The 17537-nt window shown below is 47.0% G+C and overlaps 1 protein-coding gene across 2 annotated transcripts in view; it reads left to right on the forward strand.

Moving 5' to 3' along the window:
• The first annotated feature begins 14211 nt into the window (after nucleotides 1–14211).
• The window catches only part of SMPD3 (sphingomyelin phosphodiesterase 3), a 79621-nt gene continuing 76295 nt past the window's right edge, over nucleotides 14212–17537 (forward strand). For both annotated transcript variants that reach the window (XM_031458204.2, XM_031458207.2), the window contains exon 1: nucleotides 14212–14353. The gene's annotated coding sequence lies outside the window, so the exon portion shown is untranslated. The remainder of the gene's footprint in view (nucleotides 14354–17537) is intronic.

Raw genomic sequence — 17537 nt, forward strand, 5'->3', positions numbered from 1 at the left:
AGGGCCGAGGAGGACAGCTGGTCTCGGAAATGTCACGTGGATCCTGTTAGAGGCAAGGGAGTGAGGAGCTGAGAACCTCATCTCCTCCGCTGTCCCAGGGCGGCAGACATTACGGTCGCGGGAGACAGAGACAGCATTGGGGTGGACAATTTGAGGAGAGTGGGACAAGAGGGAAAGAGCCACCATGGGGAATGAAATGAGTGTCTGGCCTGGTGTGAATAAAATGGTGTGAATGAAAGGACTGGCCAAGAGCTGGCTGAGTTGGAAACCACATCTCTGTGGTGGTGCTAATTTTCTTTTGTCCCAGTAGAGCCTGACAGCTCTGAAGCCCCACGGAGAAGATGGAAGGCTGGATTTTTTCAGGCGGGGGTAGGCAGAGAGGGTACAGGACATGGGGCTTAAGGCCACTGAGAGTGCTGGTTAAATGACAGCAGCTCTGGGAACAGCTGGGGCTGGCAGACAAAAGAGACTTCACCAGTTTTCTATTTCATAAGAGATAATAGTCTGTTGTAACTTAAAAGACATTAAATAGAAAAGCCATTTGAATGACTGGAGTTGATGTTTTCAACATTGAAGTAGCAATCTGCACCCCACCTGGCGTCTGCATTACTGACCAGGGTCAAGTGACTTCTCTGGGCACATGACCTTGCCAGCCTATGCCTCTGGGCCTCAGGTCCACCCCACAAACTCAGAGGTAACAACAGGATGAGATTCTTGTCTTTACTTCCCATCCCCTGTGCAGGCGACTGGTGCCAAAGGTACTTAAAAAAGGCTTATAAGTTTCTAAAATGTGGTATTTTGGTCAACCTGTTAAACTATGATTGAAAAAATGACTGGGTTGAAAACTGTTATGTCTAGTCATTGCTTTTTGAAGGGACCTACTGCTGAACACTGCAGCAGTTTAACCTTCTCAACCATCTTTAAGCAATTTTGTCAGTTTTTGAGAATTGAGATGGGGTCTAGTCTTTTTGTGCTTTACAATTTTTAACTCATTTTCTGCCAATTATTCCTGCTCTGCACTGTTTATACTCATAAAAAATCAGAATTACCTAAATATCCAATAATAGGATTTGTTTATAGTTCTCTTTTCTTCTTACTAGAAAAACAACGCACATTCATGTCAGAAAAGTTAAAAATGCACACAGGTAAGAGACCTGAGGGATGTGTGAACTCCCTCCAGAGACACCACTGCTGGTTAACACCCAGGAACGTGGCTTCCAGCTCTGTCTCTAAGCCTGTATAGAGTGGGTTCCCACCATATTTACTTTTTGCAACTGCTTATAATTGCCTTCAGGAATCCAGCTCTCCAGGGCTCAAGTCCTCCATCTGCCACACACACACCTGCCTGCCCTGCGCCCTAGGGAAGGAGTTTTGCAAGCAAGAGTTGAAGGTGCTATGAGGCCAAGCTAAGGAGGAGGAGAAAGTCACTGTGGAAGGTGAAATGGCCACAGCTGCTTCAGGGACTGCAATGCCCTCACTGAAGAATCATGTTAACAATCACCCCCAGACATCTGTGAATAATCTGGAACCTTGTAATTTGTGCTTTTGGAGAGTTCCACAAAGCCATGGTGGGTTCCTCAACCTGGGACAATCAACTCATGGCTGAGTGGAGCCAGTGAAACTTAAACTTGAGCCATAAGAGACTAGGAACAAAGTTCAAAAGATTAAACGTGCTACAAATGTCTACAACCATCCTGAGTGGTTGTTATCCTGAAATAACATGGCAAGTGTGCCCTTTTCCTGGTGGAGCACCCCAGGGTGCCCCAACTTGGCCCTCTCAGGAATGAGGGCATGTGCTCCAGACCTCCAAAGGCGCGCCTTCCCCTGTCCACAGTCAAGTCCTGTGACCTCTGCTCTTTCAGCGTTCAGTACAGGAGGACAGAACAGGGTAGGGATTCTTTCATGCTTCTAGGACACAGCCGTGGGCCACATTCCCCATGCAGTTTCCAAGAAATTGCTGGGTGAACAGGCCTCAGAGGGCCACGTTGTATATGAAGAGAGCGGAGTCCCAGACAGTCCATGGTTTTCATCTTGGTCCTGCCCTGTTTCAGATCCTGAGAAAGTTACTTAATTTCTCTGATCCTCCAATTACTTGCCTACAAAACAGGGATCCAGGTAGGGTTATGAGGATTAAACCAAGGCTATGTAGGTAAAACACATGCACCTTACCTGGCATATAGGTGGTGCCCAGTAAGTATTAAATTCTTTACCTCCCAGCCCAGTGGGTTTCCAGACTTGCCATGCCTTTCCAGACTTGCTGCAACCTGAACAAGAGCATCCTGGAGACTGGAGTGAACAATGTTCATTCATTCAATCAACATTTACACAAAGTGCCTGTACGCCTAGCACCCTGGAACATCAACTTCACTTAAAGGCTCTTAAAAATACTATTTTAGTATTAAGACAAATATCACGGAGAAGCATACAAAATTTGCACTGACTTGAAAGAAAAATATGAGTCACTTGGCCCATGCTCCAGGCTTCCAAGGGACCCCATACAGGCAGCTTGAAGATGCTAAGTTGCCCAAGGATTTGACCTCAGGTCCAATTGACACATTGTTACATTTTCCTGCAGTGAGTCATGAACCAGAAGTGACAGGGTTACTCCCTAGAAAATCAGGGTGGAAGAGTCCTGGTCCAGGGAAAACCGGCCAATTACAACAAGGACGATCACGCTCACTGTGTTCACTGACCCCAGAGCCCTGTTTTGCACAATCTGTCTAGAGTCATCCTTGGGCCAACTCTTCTAAGATTATCTCAACTTCAGATCTCTGGAAAAGATACTCCTATTTCTAGGAAAACTTCGTGAAATTTGCTGTATGTCAAATCTGACATGTTCAGCCAGACCAAATTTGCTTTCCTCAATCACTTCCCATTCTAACCTCCCGCCACTTTCAGGATCGCCCTCCAAGGTCAGATTCTGGATGTAACTGGCGGCTACTCCATCCATTTACCTTTGCTACCTGTGCCTTGGTGGACTCAGATCTGTGGGCTCCTCTTAGCATAGATAGACTTAGGCTGGAAACCAGATCCCCCACGTCCACTTTCTCATCAGAAAAATGTAGCTCCTTCCCTGAATCTATTACCGTGTTAGCTAATTTCAGTATTTGATATAAATAGAAAAATAGTAGCCATGACCATCTCTGAGTGGTAGGATATAAGTGGTTTATATTTTCATCATTTTGCTTACCTGTATTTTCTCATTTCTGACAATGAGCATGTATTTTTTTGTGTATAGAGAATGGAAAAAACATGAAGACTAACTAACATTCTTCTCACTAAGCTGTTTCCTGGTAGATTTACATTCTGAATTCCAGCTCCAAATTCAAGGCAGAATGTCTCAGAATGTTTTTCCATAGAATAGGTGACTAGAAATCCAATTAACTCTTGCATACTGCTCTTTACCAAGCTAAACCAATTCCAGTTTATACTTAGGTTTATCAGATCAAAGGAAATGGCTTTTGAGGCAGGGTTATTTACCCAATGTACTTTACATATGGTTATGAACCAAAATCACAACAAAACCTGAAAAACTACTGGTGAGATAATGGAAACCCAAGTTCAAAACCATGGGCTTGGGAGATCATATTATTCTCCAAAACAGCTTAGCAACCTATTGAAGTTACACCAGATGTGGAACAGCACTAGTATTCATTCAACAAATATTTGTTACTTGCTGTGTTCCAGGCACCATTTTAGGCACCGGGGACATAGCAGTAAACAAAGCTAGCAAAAATCCCTGCCCTCAGGAAGACTGTATTCCAGTCAAGGAGACAGAAGATCCCCATGCAGCAACAAAGCCCTTAATAATCCATAGCATTAATACTGTTCCTGCTCTTTTGACTATTTGTCTGCCATTTTTCTCAGTGAAGGAGAACTTTCTACCAAGTCTCCTCTACAGCTAGTGGTTTGATTGACTATTTCTTGACATAGCCCCTCCAGAAGTGGGACAGACTGGATACCAGTACCTTTGGCATCAAAGTAATTAGAGAATTGGAGAGCTACCCAGCCATTATCTTCCTTCAGTGACTGTCCTAAGAACTTAGCTGATATAAAATGGTTCGGATCTTCCCAGAGGAAGAAGATGAAGGACTCAACCATGAATGGAGTGGCGAACTAAGCCAGAAGACTGGGAGACAAGGAGCTGCCCCAGTGGGCTACTGGGATAAGCAGAAACAGAAGTGAGACTGACTTAGGGAAAAGAAGACTTTAGCTCTGTGTAAAAGAAAACATTTCAACAGCCTAAGCTGCCCCACAGTGGAGTGGGCTGAAGGAAAGGCATTCTCAGGCTCTGCAGGTGGATGACCAGCCCCGCTCTGCCACTTAGTGGCTGTGTGACCTTGAGCTAGTCCCGTAAATCTATAGGCCTCAGATGCCTTGCCTGTAAATGGCAATTATAATGGTACCCAGTTCATGGGACTGTGGTGAAGATTTAATAAGAGAAAGCACATTAAGTGCCAGGGACTGTCTGATGCACAATAACTTAGACATTGAAAGGCTATCTGTAATTCTACCTAATAAAACTGAAAAAAAAAAAGAAAGGCTATCTAGATCAGATGATGTTTACCTATACTTTATGCTGTTTCTATAGTGGATTTTATTATATTTTATATCAAAAAATATTATATATAGTCATATTTGGCAAGAGGACTAAAACCTATAGTTGTGATATTAACACCACAAAAAAATCAGTCGTTCTGGCAGGGATAGAACCTATAGTTCCCTGTAAGGATCCCTCTGAACAATGCTACCACAGTTCTGATATGACCATGGTTCAGGCCCATTACATGACCTCTGGCTGATTTGAACACATCATGATCTTTGTCCTTCCTGGAGGTGCACTAGGGTACTGGGAAAAGGCAGAGATCACGCCAGCACCAGTGTTCAGGGAATGCACTAACGCAGAAGCACCCCCCCACACACACACACACATCGAGCCAGGCTGATTTGGGAGTGATCTGGGGTTCAAGACAGGAAGTCCCCAGAGAGGCTGTGCTAACATCACAAAGCTCCCAAGGGCCCACTAATGACCACAGAAACAGTGCCAGCACCAGCCCTACTCTGGGTCATCCAGGGCTGATGGACTTAGATGGCACCTATGAGGCAGGACTCTGGAGGCACAGCCAGGCAGGGCTGGAGAGCCCAGCCATAGCTCAGTGAGATGAAGGACAGCCTGACTGCAGCACAGGATGGAATCCCAGCCTACTCATAAGCCTCTTGTGATTCCAGCAATGGGGGTCATATTCAGGTACAGGTTTCCTCTTCCACCCCAATGAAGATGCCCCAGGGTCAGCTGCACAGCCAAGAGATCTGCTTTATAGCCTAGTCTCAACTCCCAGCACCAGCTGTTGGTAATGGTCCAAGGGTAGGAGAGGGCAAGTAGCCAATCCACTTGTGCGTGCCCAACAGGCCCTCTGACAACTGCCATCTCCACACCAATTGCCTTGGGGTCGGCAGTCAGCCTTTACCTGCTGAGCCAGTGTCTAGCCGACAAGTTCCTCTCATCATGCCTGCCCACCAGCCAGCTTTCCAGGCATGCCTAGACCTGCCTGAACTCTTTGCAGGTACAGAGCTCAGGCCTACGTCCCCCTACTCCCCTCATGCACTACTTAAGAATCAAAATCCCAAACAATCATATCTCGTATATGTGTGGTGCTTAGTATTTTTCAATGCATTTTGTATTCTGTATGTAGCTCACAAAATCTCCAGGAGAGTAGCGAACAGACTTGGAAGCACACAGTCAGAAGCAATGCCCCAAACCCCAGCTCAGCAGTGCTCTAAGAAGACATCATCGTGACTACTGAGTCTAGCATACTGTCCCTGCCACCTACACCACAGACATCCTTATGCTGGATGCTGCCAGTAAACTGCTGTCACTGGAAACTTAGATCGTACCCATCACGTACCCAATGCTTGACAGGATTGTGAAGCAGATCTGCTCCTTTGCTGTGTCACCAGCTTCCAATTCAAAATTAGTGCGGAGCTGGGGGCTTATCTGACTGGAGGAGCCTGAGCCTGAGGCTGCTGCCTACGCCCCAGCTGCAAAGGAAAATGGCTCCACTTCCTTAAGCACAGGAAGAAGGCTCAGCTGCTGGGCAACCAAAATGAGCGAAAAATGTCCAACTCTGCCTCTCATTCAATCATCACACCAACACGTGATGTTGTCAGAATAACTCTTATTATCCCCATTTTAGACAGCAGGAGTCAGACCAGGGCAGCTTCTCTACCAACACATTGAAATAAAACAGGGAGAAAAGCAAAGTGTCATTTTGAGGTTGAAAAAGATCAATTGCAGAAGTGTGGGATTAGAGGAACTAGGTTTGGGTCATTTAAAGAAGGCCTTAGAATTTCAGTTGAACTTAAGCTTCACGCAAACGCAGCTAAAGAGGCTGTTGCCACAGCCACTGCAGAGACTTGTGTGTGGGACAGCGTCTCGGCCTCTGGGCCTGCCAGACTTACCTGGGGTTGAACTTTCTAGTCTGGCCACATATTCTCAGAGATAGGAAGCCAAAGTAGGGAGGTTCTGTAATATCTGTTGCATGGGTTCTGCTGCTTCAGAAGGCAGAAGTGGGGCCACATGGGAGTCACAGATGCCAGGTCAATACCTATAGAACAGGACAAAAACATCCCAGTGAGGGGGTGAGGTCCCCACTGCCAGGGGTATACAAACAGAGGCTAGAAAGCCATCTATCAAAAATTTTAGTTGAACCTGATGCAGTCTCTTCCAACTCTAAGATGCTGTAAGCCAATAATGTGTGCTAAACCCTGGGCATGATCTACAAGTAGGACAGTGACCATCCAAGAGCCTCCTAGGGATGTACTGGACTAAACAATGACAGAAGCAAAAACCCAAAAATGTGCACTCTTACTAGACATCAGTTATATGCAAAAATAAAAGGAAAGACATTTTCATACTTTATATTATCCAGAACTGAAAAGTAGTAATATCCAGTACTGGAGAGGTTGTGATAAATCTGGAACATTCACGCTGGCAAGTGGGAAAAATGGGCACCTCTCCTTTTTGAAATCAATGTAGTAGATGGTATCAAAAAAACCAAAAACATGTTTAAACCTTCACCCCAATAACTGTTCACTTGGGAGTTTACCTTAAAGAATAATTTGTAAAGGGTAATTGCTATATACTTGAAGGATTCATACATCATTATTAATAACAAACAAAAAGTCTTGAATAGGAAAGAGGTTAAGTACAGTATAATGTTTATGGAACATTAGGCAATAATTACAGGTGATGTTTATAAAGATGCTCTGTTCCTCCAGGGCAAGTCCTGCATCCTATTTACTACTGTGGTCCCAGCACTGCCTGGAACATAGAAATGCCTCATTAGACAGTAGTTGAATGAATGGATGAATGAATAAACAACTGGACAAAAGAATTCAATCTTAGCAAGGGAAAAAACAAGCAGAACTCAAAATTATATCTAACCTATGATTTCCAGAACAGGAAAGATTATATATACATGCAGACTGTATGGAAAAATAAAAATAGATGTTAGGGTCATATACTAGAGATGATGTGTTATTCTTATTCATTCACCATGTTTTTCTGAGCACCTGTTATGTATCAGGTGCTGTACCACATGCTGTGAGGAGAGCAGTAAACTAAATAGACAGTCTCTATCCTAAAGGAGAGTTCATTCTTGTGGGTTACTGGAGGAGTGTGAGTGGGGAAGAGGCAGACAATAAACAGATAAGTAAAAGAATCTATTATATGTCAGATGGTACTAAGTGCTATTGGGGAAAAAAAGAAGGAAAGGGAAATAGAGAGTGTGCCAGGAAAGGAAATGCTGCCATTTTATATGGATGTCCACAAGGATATCTAAGGAAGATATTTCAAGCAGAGGGAACAGCAAGAGCAAAGGCTCTGAGGCCAGACAGTGTGCTTGAAGCAATCAAGGAATAGCACGGAAGTCAGTGAGCTGAAGCAGAGGGAATCTAGGGGATGAGGCAGAGAAGCTACAGGAGTTAGAGTGTATGTGGTCCTGCAAGCTATCACAAAGCCTTTAGGGCTTGTGCCCAATGAGACAAAGAAGCCACTGAAGGTGTCTGAATATAGGTACAACATGATTCGACCTGTGTTTAAAAAGAACCACTCCTTTTACAAGAATATTTTTTGAAAGTTTAAGATGAAAGGAAGAACTTTAAACAATGGACAGATTATCATAACATTCATGAATTGATTCACAAAGTATTTTCTGAGCACCCCCTGTTTCAAGGGGCTGGAATAGCAAGACTGTTTCAAGATTATAAAAACATATCAACCATACAAAAATATGTTTAAATAACGCTTTTTTTAAAGACAAATTTCTCAGAGCAATTAACTGATTTTGTCCTTTTTTCTTTAGAAATTATGGAGATGATTTTTCTCAATTAACATTTAGATGCACATTTTGTATTCTATACCAAGTCCCTTAATTGTAAACTGAGCTGCTGTTTAGGAAATCCTAAAGTTGGCTGCTTATTTGACTCGTCTTAAATATCTCACGCACAACACTTCTGCAACATCACTCATAATCCAACATTATTGATAGGAGAGCCTTGTGGGAAGTCTGTATGTGCTGGCAAGATTATCTGAAAAACTAATAAAATCCTTGTAATCCTTTTCAAGGATGCAGAAAGGAAAATGGCTGCATTTCAAATTCATGGCATTTCAAAGGCATGAATTAAGCTCTAAGCTCTACATTTGAAAAAAATCAACACAAGTTCTCTAATTTATGCTCTAAACTGAGAAAACAAATCATTGCTAAGAAATGAAATTTGCAAAATTCTTAAACACATTTTCTAGTTGATATGCACATACTTAAAACTACAAACTATACCAAAATATAAATTGCAGAAATCACTATAGTTGAATTTGGTTGATACAACTTCATCATGAAATCTGGAATTATTTTTTGGTTTGGTTAATTTTATTCCTAGACATTCTGCCTTTTAGGTGTGGGTAAAACTGATCATGTGTAGCTGATGCTGAGATGATACTTCTGTGAAAATGTATGAGAAAGCTTATGGCTTCTTTGCATCCTTACCTGTCATGCCTTGGGAAAGAGGGCTTCTTCTTAGCTCCCCAACATGTTGATTATTGTGACACATGTCAGAGGGCTCTGCACCCCATCCCTCCTCCTTGCCATCATCTTTTAACTTCTTACTCAATGTACAGTTTGGCACAGGGCTACCACAGTTCCTCTTGCCTTCAAAGCAGACATCTTTCTGGAAGACTTGCCAGTGACCCATTCAGCAAGCTTGCCTTTCAAACTACAACCTTCTCTGCCTACTCCAGTCACCTTGCCCCTTCCCCTGACCAAGGCTCCTGTACCTCTGACCAACATTACCTGAACCTTTCTGCTCCTCCCTCCCACCCATCACATCCATCCTCTCACACACAGAGACCCCTGCCCCCATCTGTCCACTCCATCCTGGTTTCACCTCCTTCTTCTTGGTGGACTACCATTTCTACCTCCCTTGTCAACATCTCCAATTGCCTTGCTTTCTTGTCTCTCTTGTACAGCAAAGCCCAGCTCTGGATCAGCCTCACCAGTAGCCTTCTCCATGCCTATCTCAGGGCTGATGGGATGCTAAAGAAAGTCCACAGCTTCATAGATTATTGCCTCCATAAACGCATGGCCTCCAGCCTCAGCGGACCCTCAGCGCTGCCCTGCAGTCTCTGTGGGTCACTATTAGTATTCCCTCCTCTTTTCCACAGCAGCCATCTTGAACACTTTCCTCTTTCTCCAAGCTTCCCACCCCACCCCATTTCCTCACACTGAACCCATATCCTTGCCTCTTATCACAAGAGAAGTGATGGCTATTGGTTATGAATTCCCTCCATTTCCTGAGCCCACCACCCAACTACCTACCTACCAACCTGCTGACCTACCTTCCTTCCCCTCTCCCACCTGAGGCTCACTCTGAACCCCACCACCTTCTATCTTCTTGCTGATCTCATCTCATTCTTCAATCCCTCTCTCCTTCCTGTATCCTCAGTGTTCCCTATACTGGCTTTTCCCCAACAGCATTTTTAAATGTCCTAATCTCTCCCAACTTAAAAGAAAATTGTCTCCCAATTCTACACTCCTTCTGGTTTTCTCACTCGTCCCCTTCAAAACTACTAACAAGAGTTATCTACATTCACTCCCCACACAGTCAGACTTCTGCCCCTGCTACTCCAAGAACCTACTGTCTCTCACCAGTGATTTCTTTGTTGCTGAATTTGGTGTTCACTTGTTCAGACTTTGGCTTACTAGACCATTTTGCATCATATAACCTCACTTCCTCCATTTGGCTTCTGTGGCACACCATTCATTGGTTTTCCTCCTATCTCTCTGTTCTCAACTTTACTTCTGGGCTCCTCTGCTTCTACTTGTCCCTTAAATCCTGGCACCCCCCAAGGGATTTTGGTCTTCTCTTTCAGCCTCTCTGCTGAAGGATTTCATTCGTTTCCATGGCTTCAGATATGATGTAGATGTTGAAAACTTGAAAACTTAAGGTTCTTTCTCCAGATCAGATTTCTGGAAGGATGACAGGCTCTCAGGCTCTGTCTTTTTGGTTTCAATTAGGTTCAGAGTACTAGTCCCCCTGATCACTTCTTCTTTGGCCATGCATTAATTACGCCCTTATATTAAGGCATTCTCCCAAGACAAGTTCCAAGTCACCTAATGGGCGTCTCACCTGATGTCCCACTAACCTCAAACTCACCTCCTCCTCTTTCTGCCTAAACCTGCTCCTTTACTATTCTGTAACTCAGGGGAAAATGCCACCATCCACCCACCTAGCTACACAAGGCAGACAGTTGGGCATCACCCTTGACTCACACTCTCCTCCACGCCCTCAGCTCACCACTCACAAAGCCCTCTGAACATTTACCACCTAATACATCTCAGATCTACCCCTTTCTTCCCATCTTCAAAGACGCTGGGCTGGATCATTGCAGCAGCTTCTGACCTACATCTAAGCCTCACCTTCTCCTGGTCATTTTCCACAAAGGGGCTAGACCTTTTCAAAAGGCATATCACCTTACAAACCTTCATTTTCGTTAGATTAAAGTTATATTTCTCTTCAGGAGCCAGCCCTGGTTAATCCCTCCAGCCCAATGTCTGAGATTCAGCATTCTGGTTAATCCCCTTGTTACTGAATTAGAAGACCTACGGAACTTCACTGAGACCTTTTTCCCCTCTAACAAGGTAGGAGGCCAGCTCAATGTTTCTCTGGAATCCTTTGAACTCTAGCTTATAAGCATCTAGAATTCCTGTTTCCTAGGGTTCTCTACTCTAAAGCCACTCCTTAAAAATGATAATACATTGAGCATGTGCCTGATCAAAATCATACAACTAATAAGAGAGAGAATGGGGATTTGAACCCAGATTACCCAGGACATTACCTTTTGCCTATTTATTCAGTCAAACCAATTTCTGATAATTCAAGATGAACAATGTGGAAACAGACACATGTTCATTAAGGGCTTAATATTTATGAAGTGCTTTACATGGGCATCTTATTTATCCATTATAACATTGTTAAATAAGCAAACTGCAGATCTGAGAAGATAGTTTGAGCAAGGTCACACAGCTAGTAAATAGATCTGAATTCCCCCACCTCCACCTTATTAGCTGCTCCCTACCACCAATAAATTGCATTTTACAACTGGGGTCCAGCCCAGGGTCACACATTTAATCAGAGACAAAGTCAGAATTAGAATCCAGATTTCCTGACTCTGCTTGTCTGGGTCAGTGCTATCTTAGTCCCTGCTTTCTGGGAGAACCGTGGAACCCTGACTTTTACCATACTTGTAACAATTTCCTGAAAACTAGCACTACTCCTGAAAAGCTAAACTGACCTCCAGAGTTTCAACTGTGGCTCCAGGTGGTCTTTTTGGTGGCCCTCTGCTGATACTTTGCCGATGCTGTGCTGATGCCCACCCTGTGGTGTAGTCCTCCCACTTCTTGCTTTTCCAACAGCCTCTGCTCTCACTGCATCCACAAAATTAGGCACTCTGTGTCAGCACAAATCCCATTTCTCCCCGTCTCCTTCCAGTTTTCTCATCTTCAGTAATGAGGCCCCCATCTGTCCACCCAGCTCCAAAGGCCCTTCCTCATGGTTTAGCCAAGATCAAAGACCCTCTGCCTTGCCTCTTGTAAGTCCTGTTAGTTCTTCCCTAAATGCAAACCGTTTGACTCATTCTTCCATTCTAGCCTTCCCTCCCTGGATGTCATCAACGTAAGGATAATAGGGTTGCTTTCTCAGTCTCTGTCTTTTTGGTTTGAATGAGGTTCAGGGTAATAGTCCCCCTGGTTATTTCTTTGGCCACGAATTAATTATTCCTGTTTATTAAGGCATTCTCCCAAGAAAGCTTTAGTTAAAATACACTCAAAAGGTCTGGATGAAGTGACGTATGAAGCATCTGTGGGATTAATTGGGCCATCTGGCTAACACCAGGGCCTGGAGCAGAGAAAGATTCATAGAAGATTCTACCTAGCAAGGTAGGGTATCACCACCAGGGCCCTATGATGCTGAGTAGAGGGCTGAAAGAAGGGCAGGGATCTCAAACACTCTACACTTCATAACTGACAGGAGCAGAAGATCTTTCCCAGAAAGGGAGTGGGAGTTAGGGTATTTAGGCACAGAAAGAAGAAGGGCCAACAGCTAGAAATGGAGGAACATGAAGAACCAATGACATTTAGGGGAGAATTGACAAGACTTCCGAGGAATAACAGGCATGAATCTATCACTCCTGAGCGTCACAGGCTTGGAAATCCCCCCAGAGCACTCAGGCAAAATTCCAATCCACTGTATGAATGACATAAACACTTCTTCAAGCAGGTGGCATCCCTCTAGTTAAACACTCTCAGCAATGGGAAACACCTAACCTTAGGAGATCAACATCATGGAAGTGTGAGTGAGTGAAATTCAATTACAGTACATTCATTTTCAATTCAACAAACATCTGTTGAGTACCTACTATGTGCCAGACTATAGTGTCTGTGAGCACTGGACTGTAAGTATGAGTAATATAGATATGGCCCCTGCTCTGTGGATCTTATAATCTAATGTGGAAGATGAATACTCGAACACGCAGGTAAAGTAGGGGAAGTAGAGGGTGCTGCTCAAACACAAGATGAGGTACCTCATACGAAGCCAGGCATCTGAGAAGGCTTCACTGACGAGGCAGCATCTAGGCTGGAGCTTGAAGAGTGTGGGGGGTTAGCTGAGTGCAGGGTGGAGGGACCCATGGGAGTGAGAGAACGGGTGCTTAAGGCTTCCCAGTTTCCAAAGAAGTTCAGAGTGTTGCAAGAAGAAGATGGAGTCCAGATCTTGAAGGGACTTTAGAGTGATACTGAGGAATGTGTGTTTAATTCCGGAGGCAATGGGAAGCCTTGTGAAGGGTTTTAAGCAGGAGAAGCGCCCTCTGGCTACGCTGTGGGAGACGCTGCGGCATCGTCTGAAGGAGGCCAGAATCCGGGATGGGAAGGCCTTGTTGGCCCAAGGAATATGATCAAAAGTAAAGCGCTCCTCTATGACAAGAGAGAGACAAAAATAAAGGAATAAAGTTCGAATGCGCCCTTTCCACTCTCAAGTCGCAGGTCTCCGTCCTCTCTCACCTTTGCTGGGCAAACCAAAGGGGCTCGCCCTGGGTTTGGCCCAACACCGCGGAGTGTGGGCGGGGGGACTACTCCACGCCCTTCTTTCCAAGTAAGAAAACTGAGGCTCAGAGTCCCAGGGTGGGGACCGAGGAGAAGAAAGAAAGGACACGGCCTCCCAAGAGGCTGCCGGAAATCACGCACAATCCTTCGAGGATCCCGCTGCCTGCCCCATTTCTCGCTCAGCCGTCTGCCACCAGCCGCCTTTGCTATGGAAACGGTCCTCCCGCCCTCCTTGGCGCCTCCGTTTCTTCAATGCACCTTGGGAAATGCAGTCCGTCTCCGGTTACCTGCCCGCAGCATGAACCCAGTCCGTGTCCTTAAAGGACTACAAATTCCAGAAGGCTGTGCGAAAACTCCGGCCGTCTCTGGGGGATGCGGTCTTGCAAGAGAGACAGAGGAACCCGCGGGCGGGGCCGAAGGGAGTAGGGACGACGCCCCCAATGGGCGGCCTCCTGGGCGGGGCCCGGGTCTCCATTGGCTACGGTGGCGCGGAGGAGGCGGGGTCAGCCGAATGAGGCGCGGAGCTGTTCGCCGCTCCAGGTGCTGAGTCCGAGGGAGGCTCCGGGCGCGAGAGCCGCGGTTGCCAGCCGCCGCCGCCGCCGCCGCCGCCGCGAGAGCCATCGCCTGGAAGCCGGGGCCGTGAGGAGCCCGGAGGAGCGGGGTGCGCTCCCGGGTGCTGACCGCTCTCCTGCCTCTCTGAGGTCGGTGCTGCTGGATTCGCTTTTGTTTTATTGGGGAGAGAATGAACTGACGCGTGAGGGGGCCTGGGGATTTGATGGGACCTGTCCTCACCATCCTCAAGACCACCTGTCCCAGAGTGCTGCTGACTGACTCCTAGCGAGCTTCTCTGTGGTCCAGTGCCTGAGGTCTGAGCAGCTTTGCTTAGGTTTTGTCTTTTGGTGGAGGAGGCTCTTGAGTGTGAGGGGAGAGGGCTGGGAACCTGCCCCACCACCTCTTCAGAGAGGGCGTTGAGAGCTTGTAGCCTCCGTTTGCCTGTGCCTGAAGTCGAGGCTGCTTGGATTATTGAGGATGGGAGGGAATGTTCTGGGATGAAAGGTTAGGAGACGGAGACCCTTCCCCACAATACCTCGGCTGCTTGAGATTACAAAGAGTGTCTGGATTTGACGAATGAAACCTCGGGACTCCTCCTCCCCTGTTCAGACCCTCCCGGGGTTTTTGAGGAAGGGCTGTTGGAAATGTCAGGAAGACCCTTCCCCGTAGCCACCCCCTCTCCAAACCTAGGGTTTTGTGAAGAGTGGGGGACGGGATGGAGATGGAGACAGAAGACTCTTCCCTCTCCCAGTTGGACCCCCCAACTGGGTCATGGGGTTTAGGTGGGGGATTGGGATGTGAGGGGCAAAGGCCTGGAGACCCCTTCCCCACCCTGCTTGGAGTCGTCGAAACAGGAAAGCACTGACGGATTCTTAGGGTCCTCCGCGATCTGGGCCCCCGAGCCTAAGGTCGGAGTGGGCTAGGGGTGGGGTGTGCAGTGGGGAAAAGTAGGAGGGATTGAGGAACCCCTCCTGGGCCTTATCCCCCTGGCCCTCTTTTTCCTGGATCCAGGCTAGGGGCCCTAAGTCGAGACGATCCTCCCCACCCCGCTCCGCTCATGCATCGCAGCGGGGAGACAGACCCGGATGGGCACGTGCTAGGCAGGACAGGTCTAATACCCCCTCAAGCACCCTAAGCTCCAGGCAGACGCCCCCTACGCGCATAGACCCTCGGGCTGTTCTGCTCCGCGCGAGGCGCTCCTCAGACCCGGCTGCTGAGACCTGGGTCCCGGGCACGCGGAGGCAGCTCTGGGCGCGGGGCTTTCGCGCTCGGCCCCGGCATCCGCGGGAGGACAAAGCCGCGATCGCCGCATTGGCCGGCCTGCGCCACGGGCTGGGCTGGGGGCGCGGCCAGGAAGGGGAGGGGGGCTTCGGGCGCGGCGCGGGGAGCTTCCGTGGAAACGTGCCAGAAGCTAAGCGGGAGACAAAGCGCGCTCGATCCTCGCGGGCCCGCTAGAGCCGGGATGGAAAATCCCGAGGGAGGAGGCTTCAGCGGTGGGCAGGGCACTATGCTCCGCACCCTTCTTCCCTGCACATCACCACCCCCGCCGGCCCAGCACCCAGGATGGGGTGTGTGCGATGGTAACCGGGGTCCCTTCTGGGGGCATTCAATACCTGTGACCACGAGGACGTGGACAAGAGAGGGGCTCCGCCTCACGAGGAGGGGTCCAGGGTTCAGGAGGCATGAGTGGGCCAGGGTCTTCAGGAGCATCCTGACTGGATCCCCCCCAACCCCACGCACCATCAGCCATGTTAGGTCAAATTTGGTTCCAGGATTCGATGTGTTTGTATGTGTCACAGTGTTTCCATGGATGATGGTGTGGGTCAGAGTGTAAGTGTAAATGTATATGACTGGGTGACGTGCCAATGTGTGCCATGGTGAGCTTATGCATCTGGCTGTCTGTGTGTGAGAAGAATCATTACTACTGGACTCGGATGTTGGGGATGGGGGCAGGGTGGTCATCCTTTCAACTCCCAAGCCACAGTAATGATGCATCCCAGTGGGTGCCCTCAGGGTGGAGGTGGCTTCAGGCCACCTGGTCCTAGCTTGCATGTGGTGTGGCCCAGAAAGTGGGACCTCACAATTATGTGGAGCCCTCTTCAGCCCTTCTGGTGCCTTGGGTCTGACCCTAATATCCTCACCTTTCCCATCCCTCAGAAACATCCTGCTGTAATGAGCTGCTCTGAGGACCAGAATTCTGCCTTCCACCATCACAGGCTAACACATGGGACTGGGGGTGGCGCTTATCAGCCCCTTGTGATACGGGTACAAGATTATGTGGCACAACAAATTTGGTCACTCACTTTGGAAGGGCTATGGGGCTGGGATTACTGGTCAATGACAGTGATCTCTCAGTAATACCAGGTACACTCACAGAGAGGGCAAAAGTGTGACACAGAGATACCACTATGGTTAGACACCCCTAGAGGATGAGGATGACCCTCCCTGACCTGCCCACTCCCACCAAGTGACCTCAGTTCCATAGCGCTTTTACAATGAAGGTGCTGTGTAACTTTGAGATAATCCTCACCAGAGACTCCTTTCCCATACCATGATGGGCTAGACTGTGGCCAGTGGAAACACAGGAAGAACAGTTACCAGGCAGTGGAGCCACCATCCAGCCCACCCCTGCCAGGTCCAGCCTCCACAAGTATCCACAGTGACCTCTGCTGGGCAGAAGTGAAACCAAGCTGAAATTTGGCAACTAACACTCCCCTGTGGTATAGAAGCTCAAGGTGGGTTGTGGGCATTGTTAGGTAAACCCTCCATTTGGGAGCTCTCTGACTGCTTTTAGAGTGCTGAGTTGATCTTGTCTGCAGTTTCTTTAAGCTAGTTCAAGCAATGGAACTGCCTCTGTCCTCTCCATATAAAAATATTTAAAGAGGGCAAGGCAAGGACTTTGTTCAAGTTTCCATCCAGTTAAGGGTGGGCATCAAATTCATTTATGAGGAAAATGCATAAAAAATAGTTATCAATCTCAGGAATGTTTAAGCATCTTTCCTCTCTTCTTTTCATTCTACATTCCCTTCTCTTTTTTTTTTTTTTTTCCTATTTTAGTTTTATCCTCCCCTCTTTCTCATTATTAAATAAGTCAATAGCAAATTTTTCAAATATAAGCTTATTATTCTCATCAATACCGAGGCCCAGAAATTGTGAATATCAGGAGACTATTACTAAATGCAAAGAGTTGGCAAACGCTGGCTCTTCCAGGCCTAATGATGGGAGTAGGGGAGATGGATGAGACGTGCTCAGTCATAAATGCCCACCTGGTGACATATGTCTCCTCTCTTGAAGTTGCTCTAAAGGGATTTCACGCAGTCACAAACTCTAGAG

This window comes from Camelus dromedarius, chromosome 9, assembly GCF_036321535.1.
Source record: "Camelus dromedarius isolate mCamDro1 chromosome 9, mCamDro1.pat, whole genome shotgun sequence".
NCBI classification, from domain to species: Eukaryota; Metazoa; Chordata; class Mammalia; order Artiodactyla; family Camelidae; genus Camelus; species Camelus dromedarius.